This window comes from Vicugna pacos, chromosome X, assembly GCF_048564905.1.
Source record: "Vicugna pacos chromosome X, VicPac4, whole genome shotgun sequence".
NCBI lineage: Eukaryota > Metazoa > Chordata > Mammalia > Artiodactyla > Camelidae > Vicugna > Vicugna pacos.
In genome coordinates this window covers 84,918,208-84,937,453 of record NC_133023.1, presented here as the reverse complement: position 1 = coordinate 84,937,453, position 19,246 = coordinate 84,918,208, and the positions used below count along the sequence as shown (strand labels likewise).

General features: G+C 35.0%; 1 long non-coding RNA gene across 1 annotated transcript in view; it reads right to left on the bottom strand.

Moving 5' to 3' along the window:
• Positions 1-6,182: 6,182 nt before the first annotated feature.
• Positions 6,183-19,246, bottom strand: part of LOC140691876 (uncharacterized) — a 457,385-nt gene continuing 444,321 nt past the window's right edge. The window contains exon 4 of the long non-coding RNA XR_012067505.1: positions 6,183-6,341. This is a non-coding gene — a long non-coding RNA (uncharacterized lncRNA). The remainder of the gene's footprint in view (positions 6,342-19,246) is intronic.

Genomic DNA, 19,246 nt, shown 5'->3' with positions numbered 1-19,246 from the left:
TCTTGGGACACTTTAAACACAAAGAGTCCTTGGATTACTTTGAAGAGCCAAAGTAGCATTTTCCCTCTTGTATGAACAGGAAATGTCATTTTTCATGAATAAACAAATCATAGATGATATTATTGAGAAATCTGCTTTGGTTTAAGTGATACGAGTAATTTCAAGAAGAGTGTGATTTGACAGATGCGCTACAACTCTCCCCATCCCAATCTATTCCATACTCTCCAGCATTCAGTCTCACCACAACACTGCTCGCTCTTCCCACCAGGGCAAAGATTCTTATAATCAGTCACTAGACTGCTTCATGAGTTAGCGCCCAGCTGCTATTATTTATATTCCAAAGGCCACAGTTTAAATGGATGACACAGATCACTATATTAAATTAGTGTATTTTATTTTTAATTCTGAAAGTTAAAAAGAATGCCGCCTTTTGACAAAGGCAATAGAAGGCTGATTGGGGCGGGGGGGCAAGTGAAGTGTTAATGTGGCCATGAGTACACCAGTAAAAGGAAAGCAAGTAAGATGACAACTATGAAAAAATGGCCAAAACACTGTGAAGATCAACGCTTCACACAGTAAGGTAGATAGATGGCAATGGTTCTGATTTTCCAGTTTGCTCTGGTTATGTATAGCTGCCTCAGTGGATTTCCAAGGAAATTTATATTGGTGCAATCACCAGTGACTCAACTCTTATTCAGATTTATTCATATATTTAATTCTTAAACTCTTATAGACTTTATAATCTCCATTTTCACAAATTTGAATATGTGTGCATGGTGTCATTTACCAGAAGATACGGAGTCGAATGGAAACGAATTTCATTAACTTTCAAAGGAATCTAGCAAAGCTGTCTTAAGCTACATGATAGCACACTAACAGGCTCGCTGTTTTATTATTTTTACACAGGGCAGAAGCAACTTGACAACTGTCTTTTTTAAATTGCATTTTTTTTCTGATTGCAAAAGTAAAATAAGCACTTAGTGAAATACTCAAATAACAAAAATACAAATAAATACAAATTGAAATTTCCTTGCAATTCCACCCTCTGATTTGATAGAGTTCAGTTTGAATGCTCATGACCATTTACAAAGTGGCAGATTTCTACAAGTGCACTATGTCATACATACAATTCCCCTAAAAGCTTTCAAGCATACACTGTGTAATGGTGATGTATATTAAATGAAGGGAATATATAGCATTTTTCCATTGCTTGAATACACAATAAATATGGATCTATAAACATATAAAAAACAGAAAATGTTTATGTGTATTATCATACACTCACATACACACATGCACCTGTTTGATATAAATATGCATTTTTAACGAATTGAGGCCCTCAGTTAATCTGACATTCTCCCAAGCTGCTTGCCTCAGGGGTATCATTCCTCTATGCTATATAAATATTCTAATAAGAGGAAAGGTATGACTAGTCTCAATGCTATTTGTACAGGGTAGTTAAACATATTGGGTCAAAACTCAGCAACAATTCAAAATTAAATAAGCTGCCCCTTACTTTCTGGGATCTGGAGCTCTCTTAGACAGGAGTAGTGTATAGGTGAACGTCTGTGTGTATTTGTGTATAAGACCAACTGATACAACACAGACTGAAACATGGTACACTACTTCCAAAAATAGTTCTGCAAGCAGACATGTCACAATACATGTGGACTCTAAATACACAACCACTGGCAGTATTTAATGGATGACAAAAAAATCTTTCTCCCAGTCCCCACTGCAAGATCCATTTAGATTCACTGATTTATAAATGTCCTTTGAATGTACTCATTTCCAGCCTCAGGCCCTAGAAATTCTGGTCGTACCTTGTCAGTCTCCACACTGGTTAGACAAACACTCCTAATCAAATTGTCAACTGCTCACTCTTGGCTAAATACTGGGAATACAGAAATGAATAAGGCCCATCCCCTGCCCTTAAGGAGCATATGGCCCACTGAGAAGATAGGGAGGTACATAGACAACACACCTCAGTAACTGCAAGGATAGAGGGAAAAGCAGGTACTATGGGATCACAAAGATGTTATGTAAACTCAGACTAGAACTGCAGATGTTCCATGAAGACTTACCAAAGCGGGTCAAGAAATTCTTCTGGAATTCAAATATTGAACTAATTCTTGAATTCAAGAAGAGAATTACAGACAAAAGAACATGTGCAAAAGCATAGACATAAAGAAAATAAGACACATTGGCTATGGCTGTAGCAATATCATGGCTAAGGCCAAATCATGTAGGGTCCTGTGTATCATGCTAAACTGATTGCATTTCATCCTGAAGACAGCTGAGCTAGACTCTTCTCCAAATGCTCTCAACATGCAAGCTAGCCTGGGCCTTCATGGTCATTCCTGAAAACATTCCTCACTATGATTCTAGGGATGTCCTAAGGAGACTATAGTCCGGGTTACAGAGATCAAATTCTAGAATACAGAGAATCATGGAAACTTTGAGGTAGCTCAGTATAAATCTACCCCACGATACTGCTACTGAGCACAATCATATCAGCTGAACACAGTCATATCAGCCCCATCCTGTGCATACTGAAAATAGATATTTAGACAGAGCAGCTTTTTAATGAAGAACATATAATCTATCAGATATATATATACTCAACACGTTAGTCACTTGGTGACATGGAAAATAGAACACAGATATAGTCATTTATAATTCAGAAAAATCTTGCTTTGTAACATTCTACAGGTTTCTACTATAAAACTGTAGAGTTCAAGGAATAGTGAGAAAGCAGGGATCAGACTTCATTTTGGATTGTATGAAAACCTGGAAAGGCCCAAAGGACCCATAAGGGAGAATCTGAGAGAGTAAGGAAGAGGAATCTTGGGGAAAAAATATGTTTTACTATCAAAATAAGGCAGGTGAAGAGCTAAGTGAGAGAAGAAAGATAGTGTTCTGAGCACACAACATCACATTAAGGAGAAGCTCTGATTCAGAACCTCAGGATCTGAGACCACACCTCAGACAGTACATAGGCTGTATATGAAGAAATGATGGGGTAAGAATACAAAGCAAGAGTCAGTGTGAGAATACTCTTTGGATTAGAAAGTTTGGAATGGTCAGTAAGAAGGAAAAATTGGAATCCTAAGCAAGAGAGGAAGATTTTTTTAAGAGAACACTTATAACCTTAAATGAAGTTAAACTACCAGGCCCAAACAAATTATACTCAGAGAAATAATAATAATATGCTAATAATAACAACAAAAGAATTTCTTAGTACGCACTATGAACTAGGTATGCTACAGGTAGCATTTCTAAGTATCACAACTCTTGCCAAGTAGATAGCATTATTCACATTTTACAAAGGAAAATACCGAGGCTGAGATCTTGAGTAATCTACTACATACATAAATTATGGAGCCAAATTCCAAACACAAATCTGATTGTACGGCTACTCTCTTTCCATGGTACAGCAGGCTGCCCTGTTTGTATATGAGAGTGGTGATATTTGAATAATCCTGGGAAGGATATAGGAAGATCAGAGATAAATCAATATTTCCTAATTTTTCCCAAAGGAAAAAGATGACTGAGACATAAGTTCATCTTAATTATTTAAATGATGATTTCATAAACTCTTTTCTAGGGTTCCACATTGATTCATGAAGAGCAAGTTATTTCAAACTAATTTCATTTCCCTTCTTGGTAGGGTTTATGTGACTGGTAAATTAGGAAAAATATTTTAAGCATACTGCATCTAACCTTCACCAGGACATCTGACAAAGTGTGTCTCAATGTCCTTAATGAGAAACAAGAAAATATGGATGGGGTGCTGGTAAAGTTAGATTTATCTGTACTTGAAAGATCTTATAAGAATTTGATGAAGTGAAACAGGGTCAGCTTAGTACTTCAGTGGCATTCTATGGCCACTTCCATTCAAAAATTTTATTAATTACTTCGAAGAAAATTTGGAAGTTTGGCTTATCAGTTTTGTCAGTAATAGGGAACTCAAATTAGAGTGAACACATTGGATGACAAAGATAAGGACCAAAAATATTAACAAGATAAAAATTATTCCTAGGATTACCACAGAATCTTGCCCTCGGGTCTAAATAATAAAATGTTCAAGTAAAGATGGGAGAAGTCCTGATTCTGAACCAATATACATCAATAAAATAAGGTTTGGATGGACTGACTACACATGTACTATGAGTCAGCTGTGTAATAGAGCTGTTTAAAAATAGATGTGATACTGGGATGAAATCCACTAAATACGATTAGTAAAACAAAGAAGATGATAGGCCTGCCCTACTCTGGGATAGACAGACAGGCCACTGGAGTATTCTGGGATAGATCTTTTCTTGACTTCATAGTAGGAAACCACATATTCAAAGGAGCCTGAACAAGATTGTGAGTGGGGCAAAAACCATATCATGTGAAGAATAGTTGAAGGAACTAGAAACATTGAGCCTAGAAAAGAAAAGGATTGTAAGTTGCTTCATATATCTGTTGGGCTGTTACATAGAAGAGAAAATCATATTTGTTCCAGTTTCTCTGTATGACTAATGCATGGAGTTATACGACTGAAAATTTTGGCCCTATATAACGACATTATTTTCTAATGAATACAGCTGTTCACAATTGAAGTCACGTAATCGCACAGATAATGAGTTCCTTGCCATCACAGGTAATCAAGTGGACACATTAATAACTTAGAATGTTAGAATAGAGAAACAAGTTTATACCGTACAGCACAGGGAAATATATTCAATATCTTGTAGTAGCTCACAGTGAAAAAGAATACGAAAGTGAATATGTATGTTCATGTATGACTGAAGAATTGTGCTGTACACCAGAAATTGACAGAACACTGTAAACTGACTATACCTCAATTAAAAAAAGAATGTTAGGCTCCAAGAGTCTTCAGAGTTAGAAGGAATCTTAGAGATGATCTTCTAGTTCAATACTCTCATTACATGTATATAGAATAACCTAGGAAACTGAAGTGACCTGTGCATGGTGTCACAGGCAATACTTAAATCCAGGTTTTCTGACTCTAAGTCAAATGGTCTTTTTTTACTACATATATGGCAAATCACAGGATTTCATTATCTCATGAGGTTCAGTACATGTCCACTGAAGCCTCTTCCATTTTGAAGATACTTTTGGACTTAGGTAGAAATTTCACTAGACAGAGAGGTGGTAGGAAGAAAGATCCCCAAATAGGAGCAACTTCAGGAGAAACCTGATTTTCCTGCCAGTAACACACTAAAATATTCTTTCTCCTTCCTTCACATGTGGTCAACTATGTTGCACAAATTCTTTGGGAAATGTTAATGGAAGTCATTTCTTTGCTTGTATCACTGTTTCTCACACTCATTTACACAATTATGCATAGCCTAAATCATCTGCTTTGTATGGGCTGAAAATTTCTTGTCTAAGCTCTGCCATGAACTTCACTGTGAGACTTATACAACATCTTTTTCCTTTCTGGACCTCAGTTATCTATTAAACAAGAAGTTTGTATTAAACAATCTCTAATGGCTCTTCCAGTTCTGACATCTGATAACTCTACATTAAATAGCCTTCCATTCTATTAAAAAAAGTCAAATCACATAATAATTTACTGCAATTCAAAATTATCTAATCATTCATATGTATATATGTATTTTTTAAATTAGCTTACTATTTCACTAACATGTTTATTCTCAGTTGCAAGTCTCTTCTGTGTAGGGTCAACCATACTAATGAGAGCTATCATATAATCAGTTTGATAAGTATCTTTTATAAAAATGATAGAATAGATCTAACATGTACACTAACCATGTTTTAACTGGCTTCTAATGGATGGAGATGTTATAATTCCTGTGACATGATTTGACCCAAAATACATCTGGGTCTATGTAACAGTAAGCAATGTTACCCTAAGGCTCTACTGTCTTTGACCTAAGTTTGATTTTGGAACAATAAATCTTTTAGAAGTCAGTATCTATATAAAAATTAGTCCTGACACTTCTCCCTGAGGGTTACATTTGCTGAGTCTGTGTTCAACTTTCAATTTTATTTCTGCCACTTTAAAGTGAAAATTGCCAAACATTTGGTTTCAAAGAGAGCAATCTCTCTACCAAGAGAGCCAGACACCAAAGACACCAGGTATTTGTGTTAGTGAAATACAGTTTTCCACCATGAAATTAATTGAGGGCTCCAAAACTTACCTTCCCCATACTCCAACTTCTCAGCACCAGGATCCTTGTCACCAAGAGTCATTTCTCTTGCCCATTCATCCGTGTTTCCTAGCACAGCATGAAAGCCAGAGGCTTAGGATCTTCCATTAACCAATTAATCTCCATGAACACCATAGCCTTAGCCAGCCATCATCTCTGAAAAAAATTTAGAACAGTTAGAAAGGAATGGTGGCACACCCTGATAGGTTAAAAAAATAAAAGTGATAATGTGATAAAGACTTGGGTACATTCTAAATAATTACGCTGTGTTTGATAGCAGTGTGGTATAGTATTGGGGGGGAGTAAACCTTTTCTGAAAAGGGCCAGATAGTTAATATCAGGCTTAGTGGGCCACACAGTCTCCATCACAACTGCTCAATTTGCCATGAAATCAGCACAGGCAGTTAGGGGATATATAACAAAACGAATGTGGCTGTATCTCAGCAAAATAGGTGATAGATCAGATTTGGCCCATGGACTGTAGTTTGCCAACCCTGGCTTGGTAAGATGATTCTGAGAGATGGGGGCTCAAATGGTCGTTTTATCACTTACTAGCCCAGTAACCCTAGGCTGTTTACTTAACATCTTTCAGATTTCATTTCATCATCTGTAAAATAGGGATAATAATATCTTGTAAGGCTGTCATGAGCATTAACTATGATTACTATGAATTGAATTGTGTCCCATAAAAATTCATAAGTTGAAGCCCTAATTCCCACTGTGACTGTATTTGGAGACAGAGTCTTTAGGAGGTAATTAAAGTTAAATGAGGTAATACAGCTGGGGCCATAATACAATAGGATTAGTGGCCTTTTAAGAGGAGAAAGAGAGAGAGAGAGGTCTGTAGGTGGGTACAAACAGAGGAAAGGCCATGCAAGGACACAGTGAGAAGGCACCTGTTCACAAGCCAGGAAGAGAGTTCTCACCAGAAACCTTGATCTGGGACATTTAGCCTCCAGAACTGTGAAAAAATAAATTTCTGTTGCTTAAACCATCCAGTCTGTGATATTTTTGTTATGGCAGCCTGAGTAAACTAATACACTGTGATCAAGTAAACAAAGTGTTTAGCACAGGGCTAGTCACATAGTATAATTGTTTAATAAATTCTTTCTCAATTTCTTTAAGCAATTTTCAATTCCCCATACTCATAGAGCTAGCCCTAGATCAACAGAATGAAGCTAGGGAGATGAGAAATCGTACCTTAATATACCTGTGCCATGAATATTTGGAACACTGAAATAAACTCTATATTGAACCCATGTCCTGATAGACCAAAAACAGTCTAAAGCTGGAGGAGTTCAATGAAGTCATTTCTATAGCATAAAAGCAAGCTCTACCTTGAATCCTATTCAAGCCTCTTCACTTTTGTTAACTTCTCAAACATTTCTCAAATGTGTCCCAACATTTTCCAGCTTTATTCCAGCTCCTCATTTTGGCTACCTGGAGAAACTCAGCTTTACCTTCCTTATTGGCCTTCTTGCCTCTAGTCTTGTTCTCTTGTACACTGCAGCCACAATGATGTATGTAGCTATGTTTAAATACTCCCCATAAGCCATGGGCTAACTCTAACCTCCTTATATGTGCAATAATTTCAAAAGGAAATTGATATGTATGTATGGACATGGGAAAACACTCAATATATATATTGTTAGTTGAAAAAGTAAGTTACCAAAAATGCAGAATATGATCCTGTTTGTGTACTTTTAGTAAGGACATGGTTATCTCTCTGTAGATATAGCTAGACAGAAGAAGGAAGCAAGGAAGCAAGGAAGGAAGGAGAGAAGGGGAAGGGAAGGAAAGAAGGAAAGGAAGGAGGAACAAACAAGGAGAGTGGGAAGGAGGGAAGAAGGAAGAGAAATGAGGAGGGAGGGAGGGAGGAAGTAAGGAAGAGAAAGAAAAGGAAGGAGGGAGGGAGAAAGAGAGACAGAAAGAAAGAGAAGAAAAACAAGGAAAAGAAAGAAGCAACATATACATACGCATTTATATATACATATATACAATCTACGTATCTATCTTTGAATGTACAACTCCAACCAATAACAGATAAACCCACGCACAAGCACATAAACTGAGGGAGTCACAGAGTGATGCTCTGAATGCAGCTATAGGAATCATTCAGTGGGGCACGAGCAACTAGAAAATGAAAAGTAATTGACAACAATATGGTTTTCTCAAAATGGAAAAAATCACCCAAAAATACTCAGATTCCCCTTTCAATCAAATAAAATCTGGGTTGGGATTTCCAATCCTGACCAAGATGGAGTAAGTCAACTACACCTTATCTCTCCCACTGATTACAACTACAGTGTTTGAACAAAATAACCTAAGGGTTATGAAAAGTCAACAACAACCGTGATAACTTAAATAACAGTAAGCGTCACAGATTTTTTCCCTCTTTTGTAATCTGAGCTTGACCTGAGAGGAGGTATAAATGCAGAAGTAAGTAGTGGGCAATGAACACAAAAACTCCAGGAGAAACTCCTTATTTATAGCCAGAGGACCTGGAAGGGAGGCCTCTAAAAGTCAAAAACTGTGGAAAAATCCACTTATTTTCAAGTTTTTAAATAGACTTTTTATGTTAGAGCTGTTTTAGATTACAGAGTTATTGAGAAGATAATATAGAAAATACCCATTTAACTGACACCCACTCTATTGTTAACATCTTACATTAGTATGATGCAATGGTAATAATAATAATAATAATAATAATAATAATAATAATAATAATAATAATAATAAAAAATCAATATTGGTTCATTAACTAAATTCATACTTAAGATTTCCTCAGTTTTGCACCAATGGCTTTTTCTTTTCCAGGATCCTCTGCAGGATATCGTACTACATATACATGTCATGTCTTCCTAGGCTCTTCATGGCTTTGAGATTTTTTGGCATTCCTCATTTCTGATGACCTTGACAGATTTGAGGAATTACTAGTCAGACATTTTGTAAAATGTCCCTCCACTGGGATTTATCTGATGTTTTTCTCATTATTAGTCAAATGTAATATGCTTCGGGGAGAAAGACTACAGAACTAAGGTGCCATTCACATATCACCATATTAAGGAAATATACTATTAATATGACTTATTCTTGATGTTAACCTTGATCACCTGGTTTAAAGTAAGATTTGTCACTTTTCTCCACTGTAAACTTATTAATATTTTCCCTCCCTTTCCACATTATACTCTTTGGAGAAAAGTCACTATGTGTAACCCAAACTTAATAAGTAGATAGTTATTTTCTACCTCCTTAAGGGCAGGTTATCCACATAAAGTACTTAGGATTTTTCTGCATTGGGAGATCTGCCTCTTCTACACCACTTATTTATTTGGTTTTTTTTTGTTTTTTTTTCTTTTTTTTTCTTTTTTAACATTTTTTATTGATTCATAATCATTTTACAGTGTTGTGTCAAATTCCAGTGTTCAGCACAATTTTTCAGTCATTCATGGACATATACACACTCATTGTCACATTTTTTTCTCTGTGATTTATCATAACATTTTGTGTATATTTCCCTGTGCTATACAGTGTAATCTTGTTTATCTATTCTACAATTTTGAAACCCCAGTCTATTATTTGTTTAACCATTTATTTATGTCAGTTTGACTCAAGAACATTTATTTTATACTTTAATCTATAATCTAATGCTATTTTATTTATTTTGTTGCTCAAATTTTTGCAGCTTTGGCAATTGAAAGCACTTTCAGTTAGCTGCTGATATCCTTTGACATACCGTACCATTGTTTTTTGGTTCTTTTATTTTTTAGGGTGGAGCGCTTTCTTACTTCCTGGCATTGTAAAATGCTCCAAGATCATTTTGTGTATTTCAAGCCTGAGTCCTATAATCGGTCATTTCTCAAAGGATCTCTGGTTCCTTTTATTGAAGAATGGTATTAGAAACCAAGATCTGGGTGCCAGGGCTGCTTATGGTACTAGAGTGTTGTTGCTTCTATGCTTCCCCAACTGGCAGAGCAGAAGAATACATGTGTGTATACTAACTCGTGTGTGTGTGTGTGTGTGTGTGTGTGTATATGTATGTCAATAAATATTTCTATATGTATTCCTTGTATCTGTATTACACTAAATATGTGCTCATACTAATGTATCCAATTCTAACCTGTGGATCATTTTATCCTCCTCCCCTTACTTATCTGTAATCTTCCATGACAACAGCAAGAAAACTAGATCCCACCATATCCACCATCCATTTAATTAATTTTCATTTCAGTATACATGTATAGTGGTTTCAGAATTGTCAAACCATACACAATGGGAAAGTTTTATCAACTAGAATGAAGTGCTTATATACAGTTTCTTATGTCTTTGGTCTTACAGGTTACATTTATTCCCAAAATTACTATGTCAGCAGTTTATCTCCTCACTCTGTTCATTTGTTTCATACACTTGTGAAACATTTACATACTTTTGTCACATTCTGCAATCCATCCTGGAATCCACCAACCTCCTAAATGATTTTTTATTTGCATACATTAAGGTTCACTCTTTACTGAAAAGTTTTCTGGGTTTTAATAAATACATACTGTCATGTAGCCACGATTACAGCATCATACAGAATAGTTTTACTGCCCCCTCAAAACTGCATGTTTTGCCTAGTCAACCTTTCCCACAATCCTCTGGTAACCATTATCTTTTTTACTGTTTCTATAGTTTTGCCTTTTACAGGAAATCATATAATTGAAATCAAACAGTATGTAGTCTTTTCAGATTAGATTCTCTCACATAGCAATATGTATTTAAGGTTCCTCCATGCCCTTTTGTGGCTTGATAGCTCATTTTGTAAATCACTGAATAACATTGCATTGTATAGATGGACAACAGTTTAAATCACTAAATAATACCGTATTGTATGGATGGATCACAATTTATTTATCCACTCACCTATTCAGGACATCTTGGTTGCTTCCACATTATGAATAAGGTGGCTATAAACATTCATGTGTAGACATAGGTTTCAAATTTCTTTGGGTAAATACCAAGGAGCATGACTGCTGGATTATATGGTATGGCTATGTTTAGATTTGTAAGAAACTGCCAACCTGTCTTCAAAAGTGATTGTACCATTCTGTACTCCCACTAGCAATAATGAGAGTCCTTGTTGCCCAGCATTCTCTCCAGCAGTTGGTACTGTCAGGTTTTTGGAATTTTATACAACATAATAGAAGTGTAGTGGTAATTCATTGTTCCTTAAATCTCCATTTACCAAGAGTTAAAGGTGAACACTTATGAAATAAAGAAACAACAGAAGTTCCAAGCAAAGAAACATATATTACAATAAATATCTAAATGGAAATTTCAGAACTGAACAATATGTTATCCAAAATAATAACTTGACTAGGGTGGGCTCAATAGCAGAATGGAGATGACAGAGAAAACTGTAAGTGAATTTGAAGGTAGCACAGATTAGTGAAATTATATAATCAGAATAACAGAGAGAAACAAATTTTAACAAAATGAACAGAGCTTCAGAGACCTGTAGGACAACATCAAAAGGACTGATATTTCTGTCAATGGAGTCCCTGAATGAGAGGAGAAAAAAGATTGATAGGTAAAATATATTTGAATAAAATAAAAGTTGAAACTTCTCAAATTTGATGTAAGACGTAAAAGTATAGGTTCAAGTAGTACAGTATACTACAAAAAGAATAAACTAAATAAAAATCAAGTCCAGATGCATGATTTTAATAAGCTAAAAACCAAAATAAAGAAAAAAATCTTGAAAGCATCCAGAGAAAATGGCACATTACATATGAATTTGCATAATTGGTAGATTATTCATGAGAAACCACACAGGCCATAACAGAGTAGAACAACATTTCTGAAGACCTAAAAGAGAACTGTCAACCTGGAATTCTATGTCCAGAGAAGCTGAAGACATTTTCAGGTGAAATAAAACTAAGAGAATTTGCCATCACCATCAGATCTGAGTTTATAGAAAAGCTAAAAGTTCTTCAGGCTAAAGGAAAATGATACCAGCGAGAAACTCGCTTCAGGAATAAAGGAAGACTGATGGAAATGGCAATTATTTAGACAAAATAAAATAGAGTATTTCTTCTCATTTAAATTCTTTAAAGTATGTAAGATTCTTGAAAATAATTAAAGCATTGTCTGAGGGAGGGTTTCAGTATATGTAAATGAAAATGCATATGGCAACTGTAACATAAAGACAGAAAGATAAAGAAGCCTGTATATTTGTAAGGCTTCTACATTTGCACTTGCAGTGATACAATATTAACTCTAAATAGACTGTGAAAAGATAGATATGCATATGGTAGTAATTTGAGCAACCACTAAAAATTATAAATGTATATAGGTAAAAAATAGATAAGTTAAAATGAAATACTAAAAGCTATTTAAATAATCAAAAAGAAGAGGGGAAATGAAAAACAGAAAAACAAAAAGGGACAATTAGAAAACAAAGAATACAATTACAGACCTAATCCAAGAAAAATAACTAAATTAAATGTAAATAGTGTAAGAGTACAAATGAAATACAGAATTTTATTTTAAAATTTTAAAAAACTTTATGTTCTCTTTAAGATCAAACTACATAGTTTCTATAAGAAACTCATTTTAAATAAGAATATAGATATATTAAAAATAAAACACAACATTGTAAATCAACTGTACTTCAATTTTTTTTAAAAGCCTGAAAAACAAATACCAGGCAAACACTAATCAAAAGAAAGCTGGCTAACTATATTGATATGAGTCATAGTAAAATTACATATGAGGAAAATTATCAGGGATAATGAGGGATGTTACATGATGATAATAGGGTCACTTCATCAAGAAGAAATAGTCCTAGATGTGCATGCAACTAACAATAGAGCTTTTCAACACAGGGTTCTAGAACAATTGAACATTCATATCCAAAGATAAGCCTCAATCTATTCCTTACATCTTATTCAAAAAATTAACTCAAAATGGATCACAGACTTAAATGTAAAGTGAGAAAATATAAAGCCTATAGAAGAAAACATAGAAGCAAAAATCACTTCATGTCTGGGTCTGGAAAAGTTCTTAGATATAACACCAAAAGCACAACTAACTTACAGGAAAAAATTCATAATTTGGACTTGATCAAAATCAAAAGCTTTTCCTCTACAAAAAACTCTGTTAAAAGGATGAAAAGACAAATTTTATTCTGAGAGAAAATAATTGCAAATCATATATGCAACAAAGGATTATATACAGAATATACAAAGAACTTTCAAAGATCACAAATAAAAAAAACAAAAAACCCTAATTTCAAAAAAGTTAAATACATGAAGAAACTTTTCAGCAAAGAAGTTATATGGATAGCAAATAAGCCCACAAATAGATACTCAGTCTAACTAATCATTAGGGGAAATAACACAAATAAAGATCTTGATGAGATACGACTATACATCTATTAGAATGACAATGCCAAATGCTACAGAGGACACAGAGTAGCCAGAGCTCTCATGCGTACTGCAGATGGGAATAGAAAACGATATAGCTGCTTTAGAAAACCATCAGGTAGTTTTTGGTAATGTTAAATATATATTCCCATTTGACCCAGCATTTCAGCTTCTAGGTATTTACGGCAAGAAAAATGAAATGTTATTGTTACACCAAAACCAGTATGAGACTGTTTACGTTAGCCTGACTCATAATCATCCAAAACTGGAAACAACCCAAATGCCCATCAACAGATGAATTTATAAACAAACTGTGGTAAATTGATACAATGAGATACTACTCAGAAATACAAAGGAATAAGTTACTGATAAATGTAACATTATGGATGAATTTCAAATGCATTATATGCTAACTGAAAGCAGCCAAATTGAAAAGGCAGTGTACTCTAGGTACGATCTGACTTATATGACAGTTTGGAAAAGGCAAAACGATAGGAACAGAGAATGGACTGACAAGGGTTAAGAATGGGAGGGAGGGTTTGACTACGAAAAGGCACCATAAAGGAGTTTTCTTGGGGTGTAGGAACTATTCTGTATCTGGTCTTGGCAATGGTTACACAACTCTATGCACATCTCAAAACTGACATAACTGTATACCATAAAGAATACATGACAATTTAGTGTACACAAATTTTGTTAAAAATAGGGTGGAAAAAAGAAGGGATCATAATCATGTCTGTATTTACATTCCAGAAGAATAAGATCTCTGGACAATTTTGGTTCAGATATAATTGGAGGTTTTTGCTTCTGTTTTCATTCTGAATATACTGCTATACTTTCCGTGCTACAAAACCTTAGCTGTGTTGATCATTAACTGCGACATCATAAACTAGGTCTCTGGCCTTTATTTCTGTCCTACTGCACTGAGTAGATTATGTCCTTCCACGTCTGACACAGTACAACAGCCTTAACTTCCACCTATTAGACAAAACACCTTCTATCAAGAGAGGACATAGCACAGCTCTAAATGCCTTCAACTCTTTATGAACAGGTATTACAGAGTCAGTACACAGTTTGTTTATTAAGAATAAAAGAAGAAGTCCTAAACTCACCTGATGATTGGCAATTCCATCTCCTACATAATAAAATGAGACTGACATTTCCAGTTTTATTATAAACTATTAAAATACTTCCAACTACTGCAATAATTTTCAGATGAGATTCTTAAGGAGCTTGTGGCTCAAGTACTAAAGCAGAGATGCTCTCAAATAAAAATTCCTCACATTTGGGTATCGCTGAACAAATTTTTAAATGCTCTTACGTTTAACATCATTAGATTCTCCTAATACAATCCCAAATGTTAGGTGGAGCCAGTTTTAGCATACTTTCTTAATAAGTGGAAATTGCAGCTCCAGAAAGTTATGTGATATGTACAAGATCACACAGTTCCTAAGTAACACAGCTGGGACCATATTCAATTCCTGGGACCCTGATGCAGTTCTCAGAACATTTTAACAAAGCAGAAATTAATTTTAGATCCACCTCGTCTTGAAGGTTTGTTGCTCTTACTTTGGGAAGAACAATATATTGAAAAGATTGGAAGATTAAAGACCTTATAGAGCTTCAGGGTCCTCAATACTATGACCATCAACTTGCATCATGATATCCATGATTATTTATTATCAGAGGCAAGATAAGAGGTGGAAGCTCAGAAGTTGAAGTAGATATCCTGGAGACAGGCCCTGGCTGGGAGACCTTCAGCTTGCTTCTCAGCTCAGGTGACTGGAGGTTCTTTGACCTCTACCTTAACCCCCTGATTTAGAGGACTTCTGCTTAATTCCAGCCATGTCTTAGTCTCTAAACTGTACCTTAAGTGCAGGCGTCCCAGTTTTTGAATAATACTCTTCCCAAGGTAGAACCGCAGACCCCCTGAATCAGTTACTAAGGGCCAGAACCTCTACCTGGTATATTCTCAGTCTAAGGCCTAGCCTATTTCCTAATAAGTTCAGTGTCACACAAATGTTTTGAGGTGTAACTGACATCCCGAAGTATTCTGAATCCCATTATACCTCAAGTGACTACTAGAGTACTGAGCATGTTATAAAAGCTAAATACAGATTTGTTAAGTCAATAAGTGAATGAATCAATGAAGTATAAAAGGTTCTCTATCTTGAGGGCAGAAAGTTTTATATTTAAAGGCATTTTGATAACTACTTGCCACTTAAGAGAAGGAAGTGATGATCAGTCTCAAGTACAGTGAGAAATACGTGTAGGTGGTCCAATAATTACAACCAAAAACAACTATAGCTATAATTGTGTTCTGGTCCAGGCTAGAAAGGACATGAGCAATCTAGGATCAAAGTTCAATAAATATATTTTTATGAACATAAGCATCAAATAACTTTGCACTTTCCCTATTTGGGTTTTTAAAAATGACACTCACATTTTAATTTTCTCTTTGAAATCCTCTTAGAAACTTAAGAAACTCACAAATGTTTTCAGTCTAAACAAACATCCTTGATTGAAATTTTCCTTCCTGAACACTCAGTGAGGATTATGCGTTTAAGGGCTTTTTATAACTTAATCTGCATAACCTTGAAGTGTCTCTTCATCCTTTAGCTGATTAAAAATATTTTTCACAGCCTGTAAAGTAAGATATGACTCCATGCTATGTGTATTTAATAGAGAAAATATGCTTTATGTGCTCCATTAAAGTTGTTTGTGAAATTGTATTAGTGCCATGCCATTAGTACACCTTTCAGACATATCTGTGGCCCTCACTTGACAGGTAAGTTAACAGTTTCATCAATCTACTCAGAGATGTATAATGACCTTCTAATACAAAAAAAAAATACCCACCTTATCAAAAATTACAAAAGATATCAAACATATTCTTCAATGGAAGACCAAAGAAATCTATGGGATAAGATAATATGATACTCCTTGATGGATGATAAAGGTATATTTTAGAGACATTATGAAATTATATCCATTTATGAGGCTAAAAACTTAAAATATAATATGGGGCAGACATAGATGATTGTAAGAATAATGTTTAAAATATGGTAAATTTTTAAGATGCAAAATTATTAGTATAAAAGTCATGTTTCCATAACATGAAAATTGTTAAATCATAAGCATACTGTTAAATGTTGACAGTATCCACATAGCAAGTGTAACTTTTTAAAAAATATTTATCTTCTACTATTTATGAAAGGATAGTATGGTAGCAAAATGTTATCATCTTTAACTCTCCTGCTCAAGACTTTTAATATGATTGATTAATTTTTTGGAAATAAACTTCAGATGTCACTGCCCTCTTTTGTTCAATCTTTGGTTGTTTTTTTAAACATTTACTATAAGTATATATTGTGTCCATAACAGTAAATTACAGCACAAGTAAGTTTTTCCAATGTGCCACTGTCCTAAATCATCTAAAATCTCTTCAGTATTTTTGCCATTCCCATTCCACTCCCACCTTGCAATTTGTGCTTTATTAATTTTGAACCGACTAGCGTAAAAATTAGTATCACTGTCACCTCCTCTGTGTCCACCCCAGCTCAAAGTGCCATCTCTTTACTCTGAACTTTCACAGCACTAATGTCTCTTCAGTTCACCACCTGGCATAAAGAAATTGTTAGCAATTATTGTTATATCTATACCACTCTTTCAAATATGTTGAATTCTCAATTTTGAATCCTTATGAAATAAACACCTGTTAGTATATAGAAAAAAGTATTGTGAGAAATCTCATAGAAGGGGTAACAATCAAAGAATGTCATCCCCATCTGTAGGTCCAAGAAACTCACTGAGTATCCAAAGCTTTAAAAGCCTATTCCTAAATTCTGTTTTCAGTTATTTACACTCAGTATTCCATGCATATTTCAGAGTGACACATTGAGCAACATTTTTATCAGTTGTTCTAAGATGATAAGATTTGCCATTCCAAATTACATTTCTGGTCCATTCATTCTCTATGAACCAAATCAAGCCCCACCATTTATGAGAAACTCAGCACACCAGCTGGTACCCTTCTTGAGATCCTAAAGTACTTTATCATCTACAGCACGGATTGGCAAACTATGATCTCTGCTAAATCCAGCTACATGCCTGTTTTTGGACAGCCTATACATTAAGAGTAGTTCTTATATTTTTAAAGCGTTATAAACAAAAATAAAGACTATGTGACATGGGATCATATGTGGTCAGCAAAATCTAACGTATTTACGATGTGTTCCTTCACAGAAAAAAAAAGTTTGCTGACCCTTCATCTATAGCCCTCATTGGGCACTTAATCACATACTGTCTAGAGACATATCCTGGGTTCATCGTTATTAGTACATAATTAGCGTAATATTCACATTATCACTATGAGGTGCTTATAGGGTTTCAGGCACCATGTTAAGTATTTAACTACATTACTTTATTTTCACTACCCTATGAGGTAGATAATATTTTAATTTTCTCATTTTATAGATGAGGAAAGTGACATTTAGCGTAGTAAGCATCAAACCAAGGTTACATGGCTAGCCAGTATTTGAACTTAAATATTACTCAACAACTCATTTTTTCCCCTACTGGGGCCCACTGCTGTTGTTATTGTTCTCTTAAGTCATTTAAAGTATGTGCATGTGTGTTTAAGCCTAGATTATAAACTCCTAAAAGGCAAAGGCTACATGTCTCCCACAACAGAGAATGCTACACACACAATGGCTGTTCAATAAATATTTACTAAATACAAAAACAAATGGTTGCAGGTCAGTGTCTAACCTCTTACAGGCCCACTGAGGGATATGTTATTAAAGAACATAATCATACATACACAAATTAGGGATGTACCTAACACTTCATAGCTTTCTCCAAATCTCTACATAAATCTATTTGGACCTTTATTTTCCTATGCTAAACTGAAGCACTGTTTGAATCATGTTATCCATAAGTTTCCTTCCTTCCTTCCATCCTTCCTTATCCCTCCCTCCCTTTCTTCCTTGCTTCCTTCTTCCTCCCTCCCTTCGTTCCTTTTCTTTCTTTCTCAAAAAAAAAAAATTCGCATGCTGCTAGATATATGTAAGTTAAAGTGGCAAACAAGATAAGCATGCCTCATGTAAACTGAAATCTAGGTTCCTTGGTTTGTGCTTACACATATCTTAGATGGGTCACTTCCAAGTTTTAAAGCATGTAACTTAGTTCTCACTAACATCTAGATGTCAATTGCAATTACCCTCCACTTACAAGTCCAGGTAAATTTGGTTTAAAAGGCCAGTTGCCATGTGAGTCTAATATATTCCTCTAATATTTCTGCATATCTTGGGAATTTAAGTTTTTGCTAATCCTCTCTGGCTCTGATTTATGGCTTTTGCTGAATTTTCTTTCCCACTATGCATTCTGCTGCTGCTCCTTTATCACTGTCTAGTCTTCAACCAATTACCAGATATCATTTCTTCTCCTTCATCCTAATCCAGCCTTCCCTTCCTCACCTCACACAGTGGCATGTGTGCAAAGCAAGTGAGTAGAATAGACTTTAACTGGAGATCGAGAGGCAGGGATATTTGAACCTCTAATAGACAAACAAATAAACAAAATAAAGCTCATCCTCTCATGGGTCCCACAGTCATTTTAGGGAACATACATATATATATTGAAACACCATATGTA